We start from the raw sequence: 14479 nt of genomic DNA, 5'->3' as shown, positions 1-14479 counted from the left end.
TGCACAAACTAGAAGAGATGGATAAATTCCTGGAAATGCATGCTCCTAGATTAAGCCAGGAAGATATATAAACTCTGAACAGATCAATAACAAGCAGCGAGATTGAAATGGTAACAACAACAACAACAAAAAAAAATTGCCAACAAAAAACGGTCCAGGACCAGTTAGATTTACAAGTGAATTCTATCAGAAAGTCAAATAAGAATTGGTACCAATTTTATTCAAACTATTCCAAAAGATAGAAAAAGAGGGAATCTCTCATAAATCATCCTATGAAGCCAGTATTATCCTAACACCAAAACCAGCAAAGGACATAACAAAAAAAAAGGAAAGCTACAGAGCAACATTCCTGATGAACATAGATGCAAAAATCCTCAACAAAATACTAGTGAACCGAATCCAACAGCATATCAAAAAGACATTACTTTTATAATATCAGTAAAAATAAAATACTTAGGAATATACCTAACCAAGGACATGAAAGACAATTCACCATAATCAAGTGGGTTTCATACAAGGGATTCAGGGATGGTTTAACATAAGCAAGTCAAAAAATGTGATACACCACATGAACAGAATTAAGAACAAAAATTGCATGACCATCTCAATAGATGCAGAAAAAAAACTGACAAAAGCCAGCATCCCTTTATGATTAAAACCCTCAGCAAAATCGGCACAGAAGGAATATACCTTAAGGTGACAAAAGTCCCCACAGCCAACATTATACTGAACGGGGAAAAGTTTAAAGCATTCCCCCTGAGAACTGGAACAAGACAAGGATGCCTACTTTCACCACTTGTATTCAACATAGCAGTGGAAATCCTAGCCAGAGCAGTCAGAGAAGAGAAAGAAAGAATGGGCATCCAAATCAGTAAAGAGGAAGTCAAATTGTTGCTGTTCACCAATGATATAATCACATACCTAGAAAACCCTAAAGATGCACCCAAAAAGCTCCTAGATCTGATAAATAAATTCAGTAAAGTTTCAGGATACAAAATCAATGTGTACAAATCAGTAGCACTGCTATACACCAACAGCAACCAAGCTGAGAATCACATCAAGAACTCAATTCCTTTTACAATACCTGTAAAAATAAAATAAAATACTTAGTAATATACCTAACCAAGGATGTGAAAGACCTCTACAAGGAAAACTACAAAACACTGCAGAAAGAAATCACAGATGGCACAAACAAATGGAAAATACATCCCATGCTCATAATTGGGTAGAACCAATATTGTGAAAAATAACTGCCAAAAGCAATCTACAGATTCAATGCAATTCCCATAAAAAAATAACAAAATCATTCTTCACAGAATTAGAAAAAAAAAATCCTAAAATTTATATGGAACCCAAAAAAGAGCCTACATAGCCAAAGCAAGACTAAGCAAAAAGAACAAATCTGGAGGCATCACATTACCTGACTTCAAACTATACTCTAAGTCCACAGTCACCAAAACAGCATGGCACTGATATAAAAATAAGCCAGTAGACCAATGAAGCAGAATACAAAACCCAGAAATAAAACCAAATACTTACAGTCAACTGATTTTCAGCAAAGCAAACAAAAACATAAAATGGGGAAAGGACAACCTATTCAACAGATGGTCCTGGGATAATTGGCAAACCACATGTAGAAGAATGAATCCAGATTCTCTTCTGTCACCCTATATAAAAATCAACTCAAGATGGATCAAAGACTTAAATCTAAGACGTGAAACATAAGATACTGGAAGATAACATCAGAACAACCTTTCTAGACATTAGCCTAGGCAAAGACTTCATGACCAAGAAGCCAAAAGCAAATGCAACAAAAACAAAGATAAATAGATGGGAATAAACTAAAAAGCTTCTGCACAGAAAAAGGAATAATCAGCAGAGTAAACAGACAATCCATAGGTGGTAGAAAATATTTGCAAACTGTGTGTGATGATTAATATTGAATGTCAACTTGATTCGATTGAAGGATTTGAAGTATTTTTCCTGGGTGTGTCTGTGAGGGTTTGGCCAAAGGAGATTAACATTTGAGTCAGTGGACTGGGAGAGGAAGACCCACCCTCAGTGTGGGAGGGCGCCATCTAATCCCGCCATGTGAAAAACGATGTGTTTGTTTCCACTTCCACCATGATTATAAGTTTCCTGAGGCCTCCTCAGCCCTGAAGAACTGTGAGTTAATTAAACCCCTTTCCTTTAAAAATTACCTAGTTTGGGGTATTTCCGCATAGCCGCATGAGAATGAACTAATACACTATGCATCCAACAAAGGACTAATACCCAAAATCTACAAAAAACTCCAACAAATCAGTAAGAAAAAAAAAATAATCCCATAAAAAAGTGGGCTAAGGGCATGAATAGACAATTCTCGGAAGAAGGTATACAAATGGCCAAGACACATATGAACAAATGCTCAGCATCACTAATGATCAGGGAAATGCAAATCAAAACCACAATATAAAACCAACTTACTCCTGCAGGAATGGCTGCAATTAAAAAAATCAAAACATAATAGATATGAAACACCTTACTTCTGCAAGAATGGCCACAAAAATCAAAAAATAATAGATGTTGGCATGGATGTGCTGAAAAGGGAAGACTTTTACACTGCTGGTGGGAATGTAAACTGGTAAAATCACTATGGAAAACAGTATGGAGATTCCTTAAAGAACTAAAAGTAGTCCTACCATCTGATCCAGCAATCTCACTACTGGGTATCTACCCAGAGAAAAAGAAGTTGTTATATGAAAAAGACATTTGCACATGCATGTTTATAGCAGCACAATTCACAATTGCAAAAATAGGAACCAGCTCAAATGCCCATCAACCAACAAGTGCATAAAGAAAATGTGAGATATAGATAGATAGATGATAGATAGAAAGATAGATAGATAGATAGATAGATAGATAGATAGATAGATAGATAGATAGATAGACACACATACATACATACATACATACATACATACATACATAATGGAATGCTACTCAACCATAAAAGGTAACAAAATAATGGCACTTGTAGCAACCTGGATGGAATTGGAGACCATTATTCTAAGTGAAATAACTCAGGAATGGAAAACTAAACATTGTATGTTCTCACTTATAAGTGAGAGCTAAGCTATGAAGACACAAAGGCATAAAAATAATACAATGGAATTTGGGGACTCAGAGGGAAGGGTGGAAGTGGGGGTGAAGGATAAAAGACTACACATTGGGTACAGCGTACACTGCTTGGGTGATGGGTGCACCAAAATCTCAGAAATCACCACTAAAGAACTTATCCATGTAACCAAACCCCACCTGTTACCCAAATACCTATTAAAATATTTTTTTAATTTAAGAGGAGAGAACACTTTTCAATTCATTCTAAAATGCTAACATTATCCTAAGGCCAAAGCAAAATAAAGACATTACAAGAAAAGAAAACTACCAACAAGTGTCCTTAATAAACATAGATGCAAAAGAGCTTTACAAAATTTTGGCAAATTGAATTCAACAATATATAAAAAGGATAATATGAATAACAACTGGGATTTATCCTAGGAATGCAGCATTCATTTGACATTCAAACATCAATGAATTTCAATATATTAACAAACTAAAAAAAATAATAATATGACCGTATCAATTGAGGACAGAAAACATATTTGACAAAAGCCAACACATTCATGATATTTTCAAAAAAATTCTCACTAAAGTTGAAATAGAAGATAAGTTCCTTAATCTGACACAGGACATCTACAAAAACTTAGATCAAACATCATACTTAATAGGAAAAGATTTAATGCTTTTCCTTTAAAATTGGGAATAAAACAAAGATGTCTGTTCTTTGGTTTTTTTGTTCAATAGATGTCACATCTATTGAACCAGCGCAATCAGGCAAGAAAAGGAAATAAAGAGCATCTAGGTTAAAAAAGAAGTAAAACTATTTTTATTCACAGATGACATGATCATCTAGGTAGAAGATCCAATCAAATTTACAAAAAAAACTACTAAAGTAATAAATGTATCAAAGTAGCAAGATGCAAGATCCATAAAAAAGAATCAATTGTATTTCTATATATTAGCAATGAAAAACTGAAATTAAACATTAAAATTTTATTTTATTTTTCTGAGACAGAGTCTCACTCTGTTACCCAGGCTGGAGTGCAGTGGTGTAATCTTGGCTCATTGCAACCTCCGCCTCCCGGGTTCAAGTGATTCTCCTGCCTCAACTTCCCAAGTAGCTGGGACTGCAGGTGCACACCACCATGCCCAGCCAATGTTTGATTCTTTTTTTTTTTTTTTAGTAGAGACGGGGTTTCTCCGCATTGGCCAGTCTGGTCTCAAACCCTTGATTTCAAGTAATCTGCCCACCTCAGTCTCCCAAAGTGCCGAGATTACAGGCGTGAACCACTGTGCCCAGCCTAAACATTAAAATTTTAAAACACTATTTAAATAGCACTAAAAATGTAAATACTTAAGGATAAATCTGACAAAAGATGTGAAAGTCCTAAATATAGAAAAACATACAACACAACTATGAGAAATTAAAGAATGTCTAAGTAAATGGAGACACATACCCTGTTCATGAGACAAAAAACTCATTATTATGATAGCAGTTCTTCCCAAGTTGTTCTGGAGATTTAATGCAATCCAAATCAAAACCCTAACATACTTATTGTAGAAACTGACAAGCTAGTTCTAAAATGAACTCAGAAATGCAAAGGACCTAGAATAGCCAAAACAACCTTGAAAAAGTGAACAAAGTTGGAGGACTAACACTCCCTGATTTCAAGACTTACTATAAAGCTATAAAGTAATCAAAAAGGTGTGGTATTATCATGTAGATAGAGAAAAGATCAATGGAACAAAATAGAGTCCAGACATACAGAGACAACTGATTTTTTTAAATTATACTTTAAGTTCTAGGGTACATGTGCACAATGTGCAGGTTTGTTACGTATATATACATGTGCCATGGACAACTGATTTTTAACAATTTGCAAAGGCAATTTAGTGAAGAAAGGATAGTTTGGTTTTTTTTTCAACAAATGCTGCTGGATCAGTTGGAAATCAATACTCTAAAAAGAAAAACTTCAATCCATATCTTGCACCATTATACGCAAAACTTAACTCAAAATATATCATCGACGTGAATTTAAGTCCTCAAACACAAAGTTCTAGAAGAAAATAGAGGAGAAAAACTTAGTGAGTTTGAGTCAGGCAAAGAGTGCTTGGATACAACACTGAAACCACAAAGCAGTAAAAAGCTGTTAAATTATACCACTTCATCAAATTTAAAACCTTCTCTGCAAAAGAGGATGAAAAGACAAGCCACAGGCTAAAAATATATATTTGCAAATCATATATCTGGTAAAATACTTTTATCCAGAATATAAAATGAACTCTCAAAATTCAATAATAATAAAAAAAAATCCACCAAAAGTGAACAAAACATTTGAACATGCATTTCACCAAGTGGCAAATAAGCACATAAACAGATGCCCATCATCATTAGACATTAGGGTAAAGCAAAGTAAATCACAATGAGATACCATTGAACATATCAATTGAGATGATTAAAATAAAAAAGACTGACCATACCAAGTGTTGCAAATATATGAAGGAGCTAGAACTCTCATATGCTGCTAGTGGGAATATAAAATAATACACTCTTTGGGAGAACAGTTTGCAGTTTCTTAAAAAGTTATATGTATGCTAAGTATATAATCTAGCCATTTCACTCGTAGGTATTTCCCATGAGAAAAGAAAGTATATGTCTATATAAAGTTAAACAGTTCCATACAAATGTTTTAGTGGTTTTATTAATATATCCCAAAACTGGAAACAACCTAAATGTCTATCAACAGGAAAATGGATAAATAAATTGTGACTATTCATACAATGGAACGCTACTCAACAATAAAAAGGAATTAACGACTGATATATGCAACAATGTGGATAAATTTTAAGATAATCATGCTCAATGAAAGAAGTCAGATAAAAAATAGTACCTACTGTATGTTTCCATTTATATGAAACTCTAGAAAATGCAAACTAATCTATAATGACAGAAAGCAAATCAGTGGTTGCTTAGGAATGTGGAGGAGTGAGGAAGGGAAATGAGAAACTGCAGAGGGCCATGAGAAAACTTTTCAGGTGATGCACATGGTCGCTGTCTTTATTATGGTGATGGTCTCATGGGTATATATATATCAAAAACAACTATCTCTCTCCCCGCTCCCTCAACCCCCTCTCTTACAACAAGAAAGTGTGTTGTCCATAGTATATCTGGAAGCCATCTTTTGACCAAGAGAAAAGCCAGCATGAGAAAACTGTTAACACAGAGACAGAAGAAAAGAAAATGTCTCTGAAGGGAAGAGAGTCAAAATTCTGATTGCATTAAACCTAAAGATTTTCAACGACGTGACCTAATGAAATTCCGTAATGGTTAAGTCATTTTGAGTCATAATTTTACACCTTTTCACCTTAAGTGAAAAGCATCCTAACCAAGACAAGTATATGCTCAGCATTATATTGATAATTTATAATATGCCATCGGAATAAAACCCTCTTCCTGTTATTTAATTATATTACTTATTTCAAAGAAAATGCAGTAAAAAACTGACCTGTACATCTACTGATATGGCTATCAGTAAAACAGAGAAGTATATCTATGTATATCTACTGTGCATAAGCCTTACAGGTGCTACACAGAGGGGATATCTGCTATTTATACTCTTTGTCTTCCCTTCTTCCTTCTTTTGATAACAGTGCCCCAATTTACTCTTAGCTAACCATAATCTGGCACTACTAATTCAGGTCTTCCAGATGAGACAGACCCTCCTTGTCACTAAAAGTATACATGTAACTCACAGCATTGTGAGAAGATATAGAGAAGTAATGGAACCCAGGTCCCCAAATTTAACCTCTCAATCTCCTCTCAATTACTTTCCCCAACAGCAAAAAATGCTACTGTACGTAAGCAGGGGCATCTAAAACAGGGGTCACTTGAGATCACAGGCTCCAGGGTCTCTGAAAGGAAAGAGATACTCTTCCTCTTCTCTGTTTTAGCTAGTCTGGAGGGCCCTGTTATAGAGAGGCCTAAAACAAAGGTCTCAATTTTATGGCTTCCAGTGAAAGTTAGCCTGAGGAAACCTATGAATGCCTTTAGGAAAGCATTACATGGGCTTATTTATGTGTGTTCTTAGGAAGGTCAGACTAATCTGGGTAGTGACAGGTCATATGGAGGAACGCTGCACTCACGGAGAAGTTGCTCGTAGCCCCTGAGGCTAGGCAAGCATTCTCCCTTGCACCTAGGGAGCTCTGGGAGAAGAAAAACTTTTTTTTAAAGCTTCAGCTGGGTGTGGACAGATTGCCAGTTGGTTTACTGCCAGCCCACAAAAGCAGAAACCTTTCCCCTGGCAGGTTTGCCACTGCATAAAAGACCCTAACTACTTGGCCTGTAATTATAGGTCAGTGTATACAGAGCCTGAGGTCTGAACAGGAAATGGAAAATAATAACTTGCCCTAGTAGTACTAGTAAGCCAGAGAGGAAAACAAAGATAAACACTTCAAACAGGTGTTTTGTTGAAATAGAACTGTTGGAAGAGCCAGGTGAAAACTTTTCTAAAAAGTAATAAATTAACTCAAGAAGATATAATTAAAGATTAGGAGTTGGTTAAATATATGATAGATGCTAGAATGAAAAAATACATACATTTTAAAAATAGGTAATGACTCCATGTGTTTCTGACAGTATGCCCTTCCTGATTGAAATAACTAAAATGAAATAACTAATAGAAATAACTGAAATGCTATATAACACATTTTTAAAAATTAATACTGCTTAGCCGGCATGAAATTCAAGAATTTAAGTATATCCAAAACTGAAAAACTGGAGGGAATAGCTGAGAAATTGCCTTAGTCTGTTTTGTGTTGCTATCACAGAAAACCACAGACTGGGTAATTTATAATGAAGAAATTTGTATCTCACAGTTCTGGAGGCTGGGAAGTCCAATATCAAGGTGCTAGCATCTTGTGAAAGACTACTTGCTGCATCATCCCGTAGCGAAAGGCAGAAGAGCAAAAGAGCAGATACCCAAGAGAGAAAGTAACCTACTCCTACAATAATGGCATTCATCCATTTATGGGGGTAGAGACCTCATGACCCAATCACCTCTCAAAGGTCTCACCTCTCAACACTGTTGAATGGGGAATTAAGTCCCAACACAGGAACTTTGGGGAACATGTTCAAACCATAGCACTGCCTATCTAGCCCTTGTCACTGGGCAGAAAAAGAAGAAATGAATTCATAACCACTTACACTATATGTGATGATCAAAAGCATACAAGTAAAAAATTTTATTTAAGGTTTTTCCAAGTTAATAGTATACCCAGATAACAGGCAAAAAGAAGCACAAATATTCCTTACTCAATTTTAACCTAAGGTTCAAATAATTTCCAGAGATTGTTTCAAGAAATGTAAGCAATTTCTTATATATAATTCAGTTGACATATTAAACAGCATATGAAATGTAGCTGAAAAGAGAATTGATAAACTACAAGGTAAATCTAAAGAAATTATCCAGAATGAAATCCAAAGAGATAAGAGATGTTAAAAGACACAGAGGTTAGATTGAGAAGATCTAACATATACCTAATTTAAATTCCAGAAAACAAGTCTAGGAAAAAATGAAAGAGAAGAAATGTTACAAAAGATAATGGACTAGGAATGTAACTGTTGAAACATCAAATCTTGAGATCCAGGAAGCCATATAACATGCTTCTAAAATCCAAGCTTATTATATTAATATGTAAAAACATTAATATTAATATATATTAATTCTATTATTAATATAATCATTTTATTATAGAAATATGTAATTTATACATAAATCAATATATAATATATAAAGTGTTATATGATATATAATATATAATATAGTTATACAGTATATAATAAATTATATATTGATTTATATATAATACATAATTGTATAACTTATAAATTATATATTGCTTTATATATAAATCAATAATATATTGATGCATATAATTATTATTTTATATTAATATTAATAATGATACAATTGGTGTTATATAAATATTAATTTCATATAACATTAATAATTATAAAATACTATCATGTAACAATTATTAATATAATAAATATAGCATATTAATATTAATAACTTATGTTTATTAATATATTAATAAATGACATGATTTCAAATTTCAGATTTCTGTAAAAGCTGATCAGGAGTTATATATTTGCAAAACCATATTTATCTTATTAAAGAGACACGTAAAAGTGTCAGAGCATCACATGAATAGATTTGACTGCCAGATACAGAACCTTTCAGAAGACAGAAGCAAACCTCCTCCATAAAAATCAGTAATTGGCAGCTGTCTCAATGGGATGTCCAATAACTAGCCTTATTTCACTCAGAACAATTTTGTCGGCTTCATATAGCATGACCAATCACCCTGGTTTACTAGAGACTGAGGGTTTCCTGGGTGAGGGACTCTCTGTGCTAAAAGCAGGATAGTCCTGGATCAACTGGGATGAGTTACGTCTCTATTTTCATGCCTTCACGGAAATAATTAAAAGATACCTCTCTGTTATGGGCTGAATAATGAAATTATTCCTATGCTGAAGTCCTAACCCCCAGCACCTCAGAATGTAACTGGATTTTGAGATAGGGTTTTTAAAGAGGTATATAAGTTAAAATGAGGACAGTGGGATGGGCCCTAATCTAATATGACTGATGTCCTTATAAGACGAGATGATTTGGACATGGACACAGAGGGACAACCACATGAAGACACGGAGAAGATGGTCATCTGCAAGCCAAGGAGAGAAGCCTCCAAGTAAACCAACCCTGCCGACACGTTGCTCTTGAACTTCTAGTCTCCAGAACCATAAAAAAAATTTCTATTGTTTAAGCCACCTAGTCTGAGATATTTTGTTTTGGCAGCCCTAACAAAAACATTCTCTAAGGGCTTATTCTCATTTTTGGTTTAGTGCATCTCAGCTGATGATTAGAGCCTAACCCTCCCCCTCTTCTTGGGGCCTCTCTTCTCTGTACTCTTCCTCCTCATATCTCACACAAGCAGATTTGTTCCTGCCTCCTCACCTAGATTATGAGCTCCACACAGTCTCTTTTCTTCTGGCTCCTGGCTCCCTCATTAATCTTTCTACTCTTAACTCGTTAAACTATCTCCCCACCTTTCCAAACTTCCATTAACTCTGACACTCCATAAATGTTAGTCAAATAAATGAAGAATCACACTAACTCCTCTTTCCTTCCCTCTCACTCCAACCTCTTGGTGAGATTCTTTTGCATTTATGCCCTCGTTTCCCCATTTCTCACTCACTTGTCAGTCTCCTGGTTCTTGGTTTTCCTCATTATATTGAAATAGATCTGAAGAAGTCATGTAAGACCACAGCCACTGCTATCAGTGCTATTTGAGAATTAATAAAGTTCCCTTTTCCTCTAAGTGAGCGAGCAGAGTGAACAGAAGACAGACTGGCTTCTGCCCTTGGCTGCACAGCCATGCCCAGAGGCCAGGCTTAGGATTTTATAATTCCCAAAGTCAATGGTCTCTTCCCCTCTCCATCCTTTAGGAACTGTCTGCAGTATCTGACACCATTGAGAGCTCTCACACCCTTTAAACTCTCTCTTCTCTGGCTTTCTGAGCTTTCCTCCCACTTTTGATGGTACCTCAGGAGTTTTTAAGCATCTCTCTCTCTCATAGCAACTCCAGAAATAAAGTCATTCATCAAATTCCTGTACTTAGCCCCTTGTCTCCTCTTTGACCGCTAATGTTTTAGAAACACGCTCCTGACAACTATCGCATCTTTGCAGTTCTCTATTTCCATCTCCAACGCCATGTCTCTCAGAGCATCAGCCTTGAGTTTTCAATTGCATATTTATTAGCTGTTTCCATATGGACATGTCACGGAATCTGTCATTCTGAACATGTCTAAAATATGTATGTTTACATGTTACATGTATGTTCGGCATGTGGGAATGCATTACATTCCCACAAATTTTTTCCCAGTTACGATGTTACTATTCTAATCACTCAGACTAGAAAACTCAGAGCTATCTACGAGTCTTCCTCTACTCAAACTGCATATATAGTCTACAACCAGGTCCTGTTGATCTGATCTTCTAAAAATCTCTTACATGCTCCTTTTTATATCATTGGATAATAGTTTAGTGTGGTGTATCATGCACACTGGAGCCAAATCTATTAGGTTCAAATCCTGACTCTCCTACTATTTACTAATTATGAAACCTTAGGAAAATTATTCAACTTTTCATCTGTAAAGATGGGCATTATAATGATGATCCACTTTATATGACTGAAAACCAAATACATGAATACATGTATAGCAGATATTAACCATATGCTTAGCCGACCTACTTCCACCTCCTAAACAACCAGAAGACCTGTATTTCTCTGCTCCCTAGCATCTAAGTGGGGCCATGGAATGTGGGCAGAAGTGTTATGTCACCTTTACTCAAAGGCAATTAAAAAGAAGACATACTTTTCCTATGTTCTCATTGCCAATGAACGCACTACACAGATCTCGACCTCAGAATTCTCTGCACACTGGCATTTCCAACATAGTTTCATGAGAAGGGAAATTTGTGTAGTTTCAATGATTTAGTGATGCTATGGTTTATTTGTCCCCTCTAAACCTCATGTTGAAATGTGACCCCAATTTTGGAGGTAGGGCCTAATGGGAGATGTTTGGGTCATGGGGGTGGATCCCTCACAAATAGATTGATGCTTTTCCCTGCAAGGAGGAGAGGATGACTGAGTTCTCACTGTATTCGTTCCTATGAGAGCTGGTTGCTAAAAAGTTTGGCACGTCTCCCCTCTCTCTCGCCATATGATCTCTGCACACACCACCCGCCTTTGCCTTCCATTGAGTGGAAGCAGCCTGAGGCCTTCACCAGACACATACGCTGGTGACATGCTTCTTGTACAGTCTGCACACTGTGAGCCTAATAAACCTCTTTTCATTATAAACTACCCAGTCTTGGGTATTCTGCCATAGCAACACAAATGAACTAAGACAAGTGACAAACACAGTATAACTTGTCTTTTAGACAATATTGATGCCTGAAATTCCACATTGAGGCATTTTTTTTCTCTTCATAGCCTGATAATGGTAAATACCTTCTGACACTTTAGGATGGATGAATTTGTAAGAAATATTCCTGGAAGCAGGTTTGTACAGAGTATAGAGAAAATGTTGGGTAACAAAGTAGGAACGGAGGAGGGTTAATCAGCGAGCCAAAAAGAGTAAACTGAAGGCTTTTACAGTTTTATCTGCTGTGCTGCATGGAATTACATCCCCCCAAAACGTATGTTCAAGTCCTAACCACAGGTACCTGTGAACATGAGTTTATTTGGAACTACGATCTTTGCAAATGTTATCAAGTTAAGATGAGGTAATACTGGATTGGGGTGGGCTCTAAATCCAATGACTGGTGTCTTCATAAAAGAAAGGTGAGGGAGATTTGAATATAGGGACACAAAGGAAACACAGGGAAGGAGACCATGTGACCATGTAGGCACAGAATGAAGTGTTGCACCCAAGCCAAGAATGGCAAGGATTGCTGGAGCCACCAGAAGCTAGGAGGAGGCAAAGGATTCCTCCCTAGAGTCTTCAAGGGAGTATGGCCTTGATGGCACCTTGAGTTCAGAATTTTAGGCTCCAGGACTGTGACAGAATAAATTCCCATTGTAAGTCATTCAGCCGGTGGTAACTTTTTACAGCAGCCCCAGGAAACTAACATGCCTGCTCAACACCCTACCCTCAATTTTAAGTTCATTTTATGGAATCATTTTGAGTTCGGAGTCTGATTTAATCCCTTTCAGTAATTAACACTCTTCATTTTTTACCCCCAAATATGTCACACTGGCTCTACTCTTGTAACAATTCTATTTACCTATCTTTTGGTAATGGGGCTGCCACTCCTTGCAGAATGAAAAGTAGAACGTGTATGCTCATACCTCCCAAAGTGGGGGAAAATCCACTCCCCTTACACTTTGTTTCATGGGAACTTGCAGACTTCTTACTCATGTCACTGGCAAAAATCATTTTACATAAACTATATTTCAATCTCCTATAGTATTGGCATAATTTCTAATCTGTCCCATAAATAACAACACAGAATTTCTTTCTTTCTTTTTGAGACGGAGTCTCGCTCGGTCTCGCTCAGGCTGGAGTGCAGTAGCACAATCTCGGCTCACTGCAACCTCTGCCTCCGGAGTTCAAGCGATTCTCCTGCCTCAGCCTCCCAAGTAGCTGGGATTACAGGCGCCTGCCACCAAGCCCGGCTAATATTTTGTATTTTTAGTAGAGACGGGGTTTCCCCGTATTGGTCAGGCTGGTCTCCAACTCCTGACCTCAGGTGATCCACCTGCCTCGGCATCCCAAAGTGCTGGGATGACAGGCGTGAGCCACCGCACTCGGCCCACAAAATTTCTTAAAAAGTCGTTGTGTTCAGTCTTTATGGATCCTCTGAATTCCACCTGCTCAGCCTCCAGGAGCTAAATGAGATCGCTTAAAGGTCAACTGTTGGGTGCCTCCAAGGTCGCCCCAGAGGCTCCTGTCATAGGCAATCAAATGAATCTCTGTTTTTACTTTTGGTTGTGCGCGTATGTGTGGTTTTTTTGTTTGTTTTGTTTTGTTTTTTGTTTTTGCCAGAAAAACACTCCACCAAGAAGGTTTTTATAACCTAGTGGAGGAGGAGGACGGAGAGTGGGCACAAAACGACTAGGATGAACATGCTATAAGGAATCTGAATGCCACTGCAATATTGCCTGGTAAGGACCTGATTACCGATGTTTTAAAGCTAAGCTTTCAGTTGTCACTCGACCCACTAGTGAAACAATGAGCTCTAAAATATATGTTTCAGCTCAAGATTTCTTATGTGGGGAGGTAATGCACCCCAAGGTATCCCCAGCCTGTGCCTAGTACAGCGCCCAGCACTAAAGCAGCTCAGATGACAGTGAACGGTGGTCACTGGCAGGCCTGTCAATGGGTGCCAGTAGCGGTCTCTTCAGAGAAAAAGAAAACTCCCCTCTGCCAGATCAGTATTTTATGAGCTGTAAACCAAAACCATTGCTACCACCATCACTATAATTCTATCCACAGTAATTATCATAAAGGCCTAACAATGCCTTGTAGATGAATATTGAGTAACTGCCCTATAACGAGGATATTTAAGACCGCACCAAAAACCAGTAGAGGGTTATACTTTACTGGACACAAGTCGGTTACGATAACGAAATTCTAGTTTAATCTGTGAAGAGATCTGAATGTAACTGAGACACATTTAAATGGAATATACAGATGAGCTTTATTTTTATATCTGGCATGCTTGGATCCATGCCGACCCTCCAGCTGCTCGGGCCTGCCCTTAGGGGCTATGGACCGCATGACTCTATCAGCGGCACCGCCGCCGCCTCC

This window comes from Macaca thibetana, chromosome 5 (assembly GCF_024542745.1).
Source record: "Macaca thibetana thibetana isolate TM-01 chromosome 5, ASM2454274v1, whole genome shotgun sequence".
NCBI classification, from domain to species: Eukaryota; Metazoa; Chordata; class Mammalia; order Primates; family Cercopithecidae; genus Macaca; species Macaca thibetana.
This window is presented reverse-complemented; position numbering follows the sequence as displayed.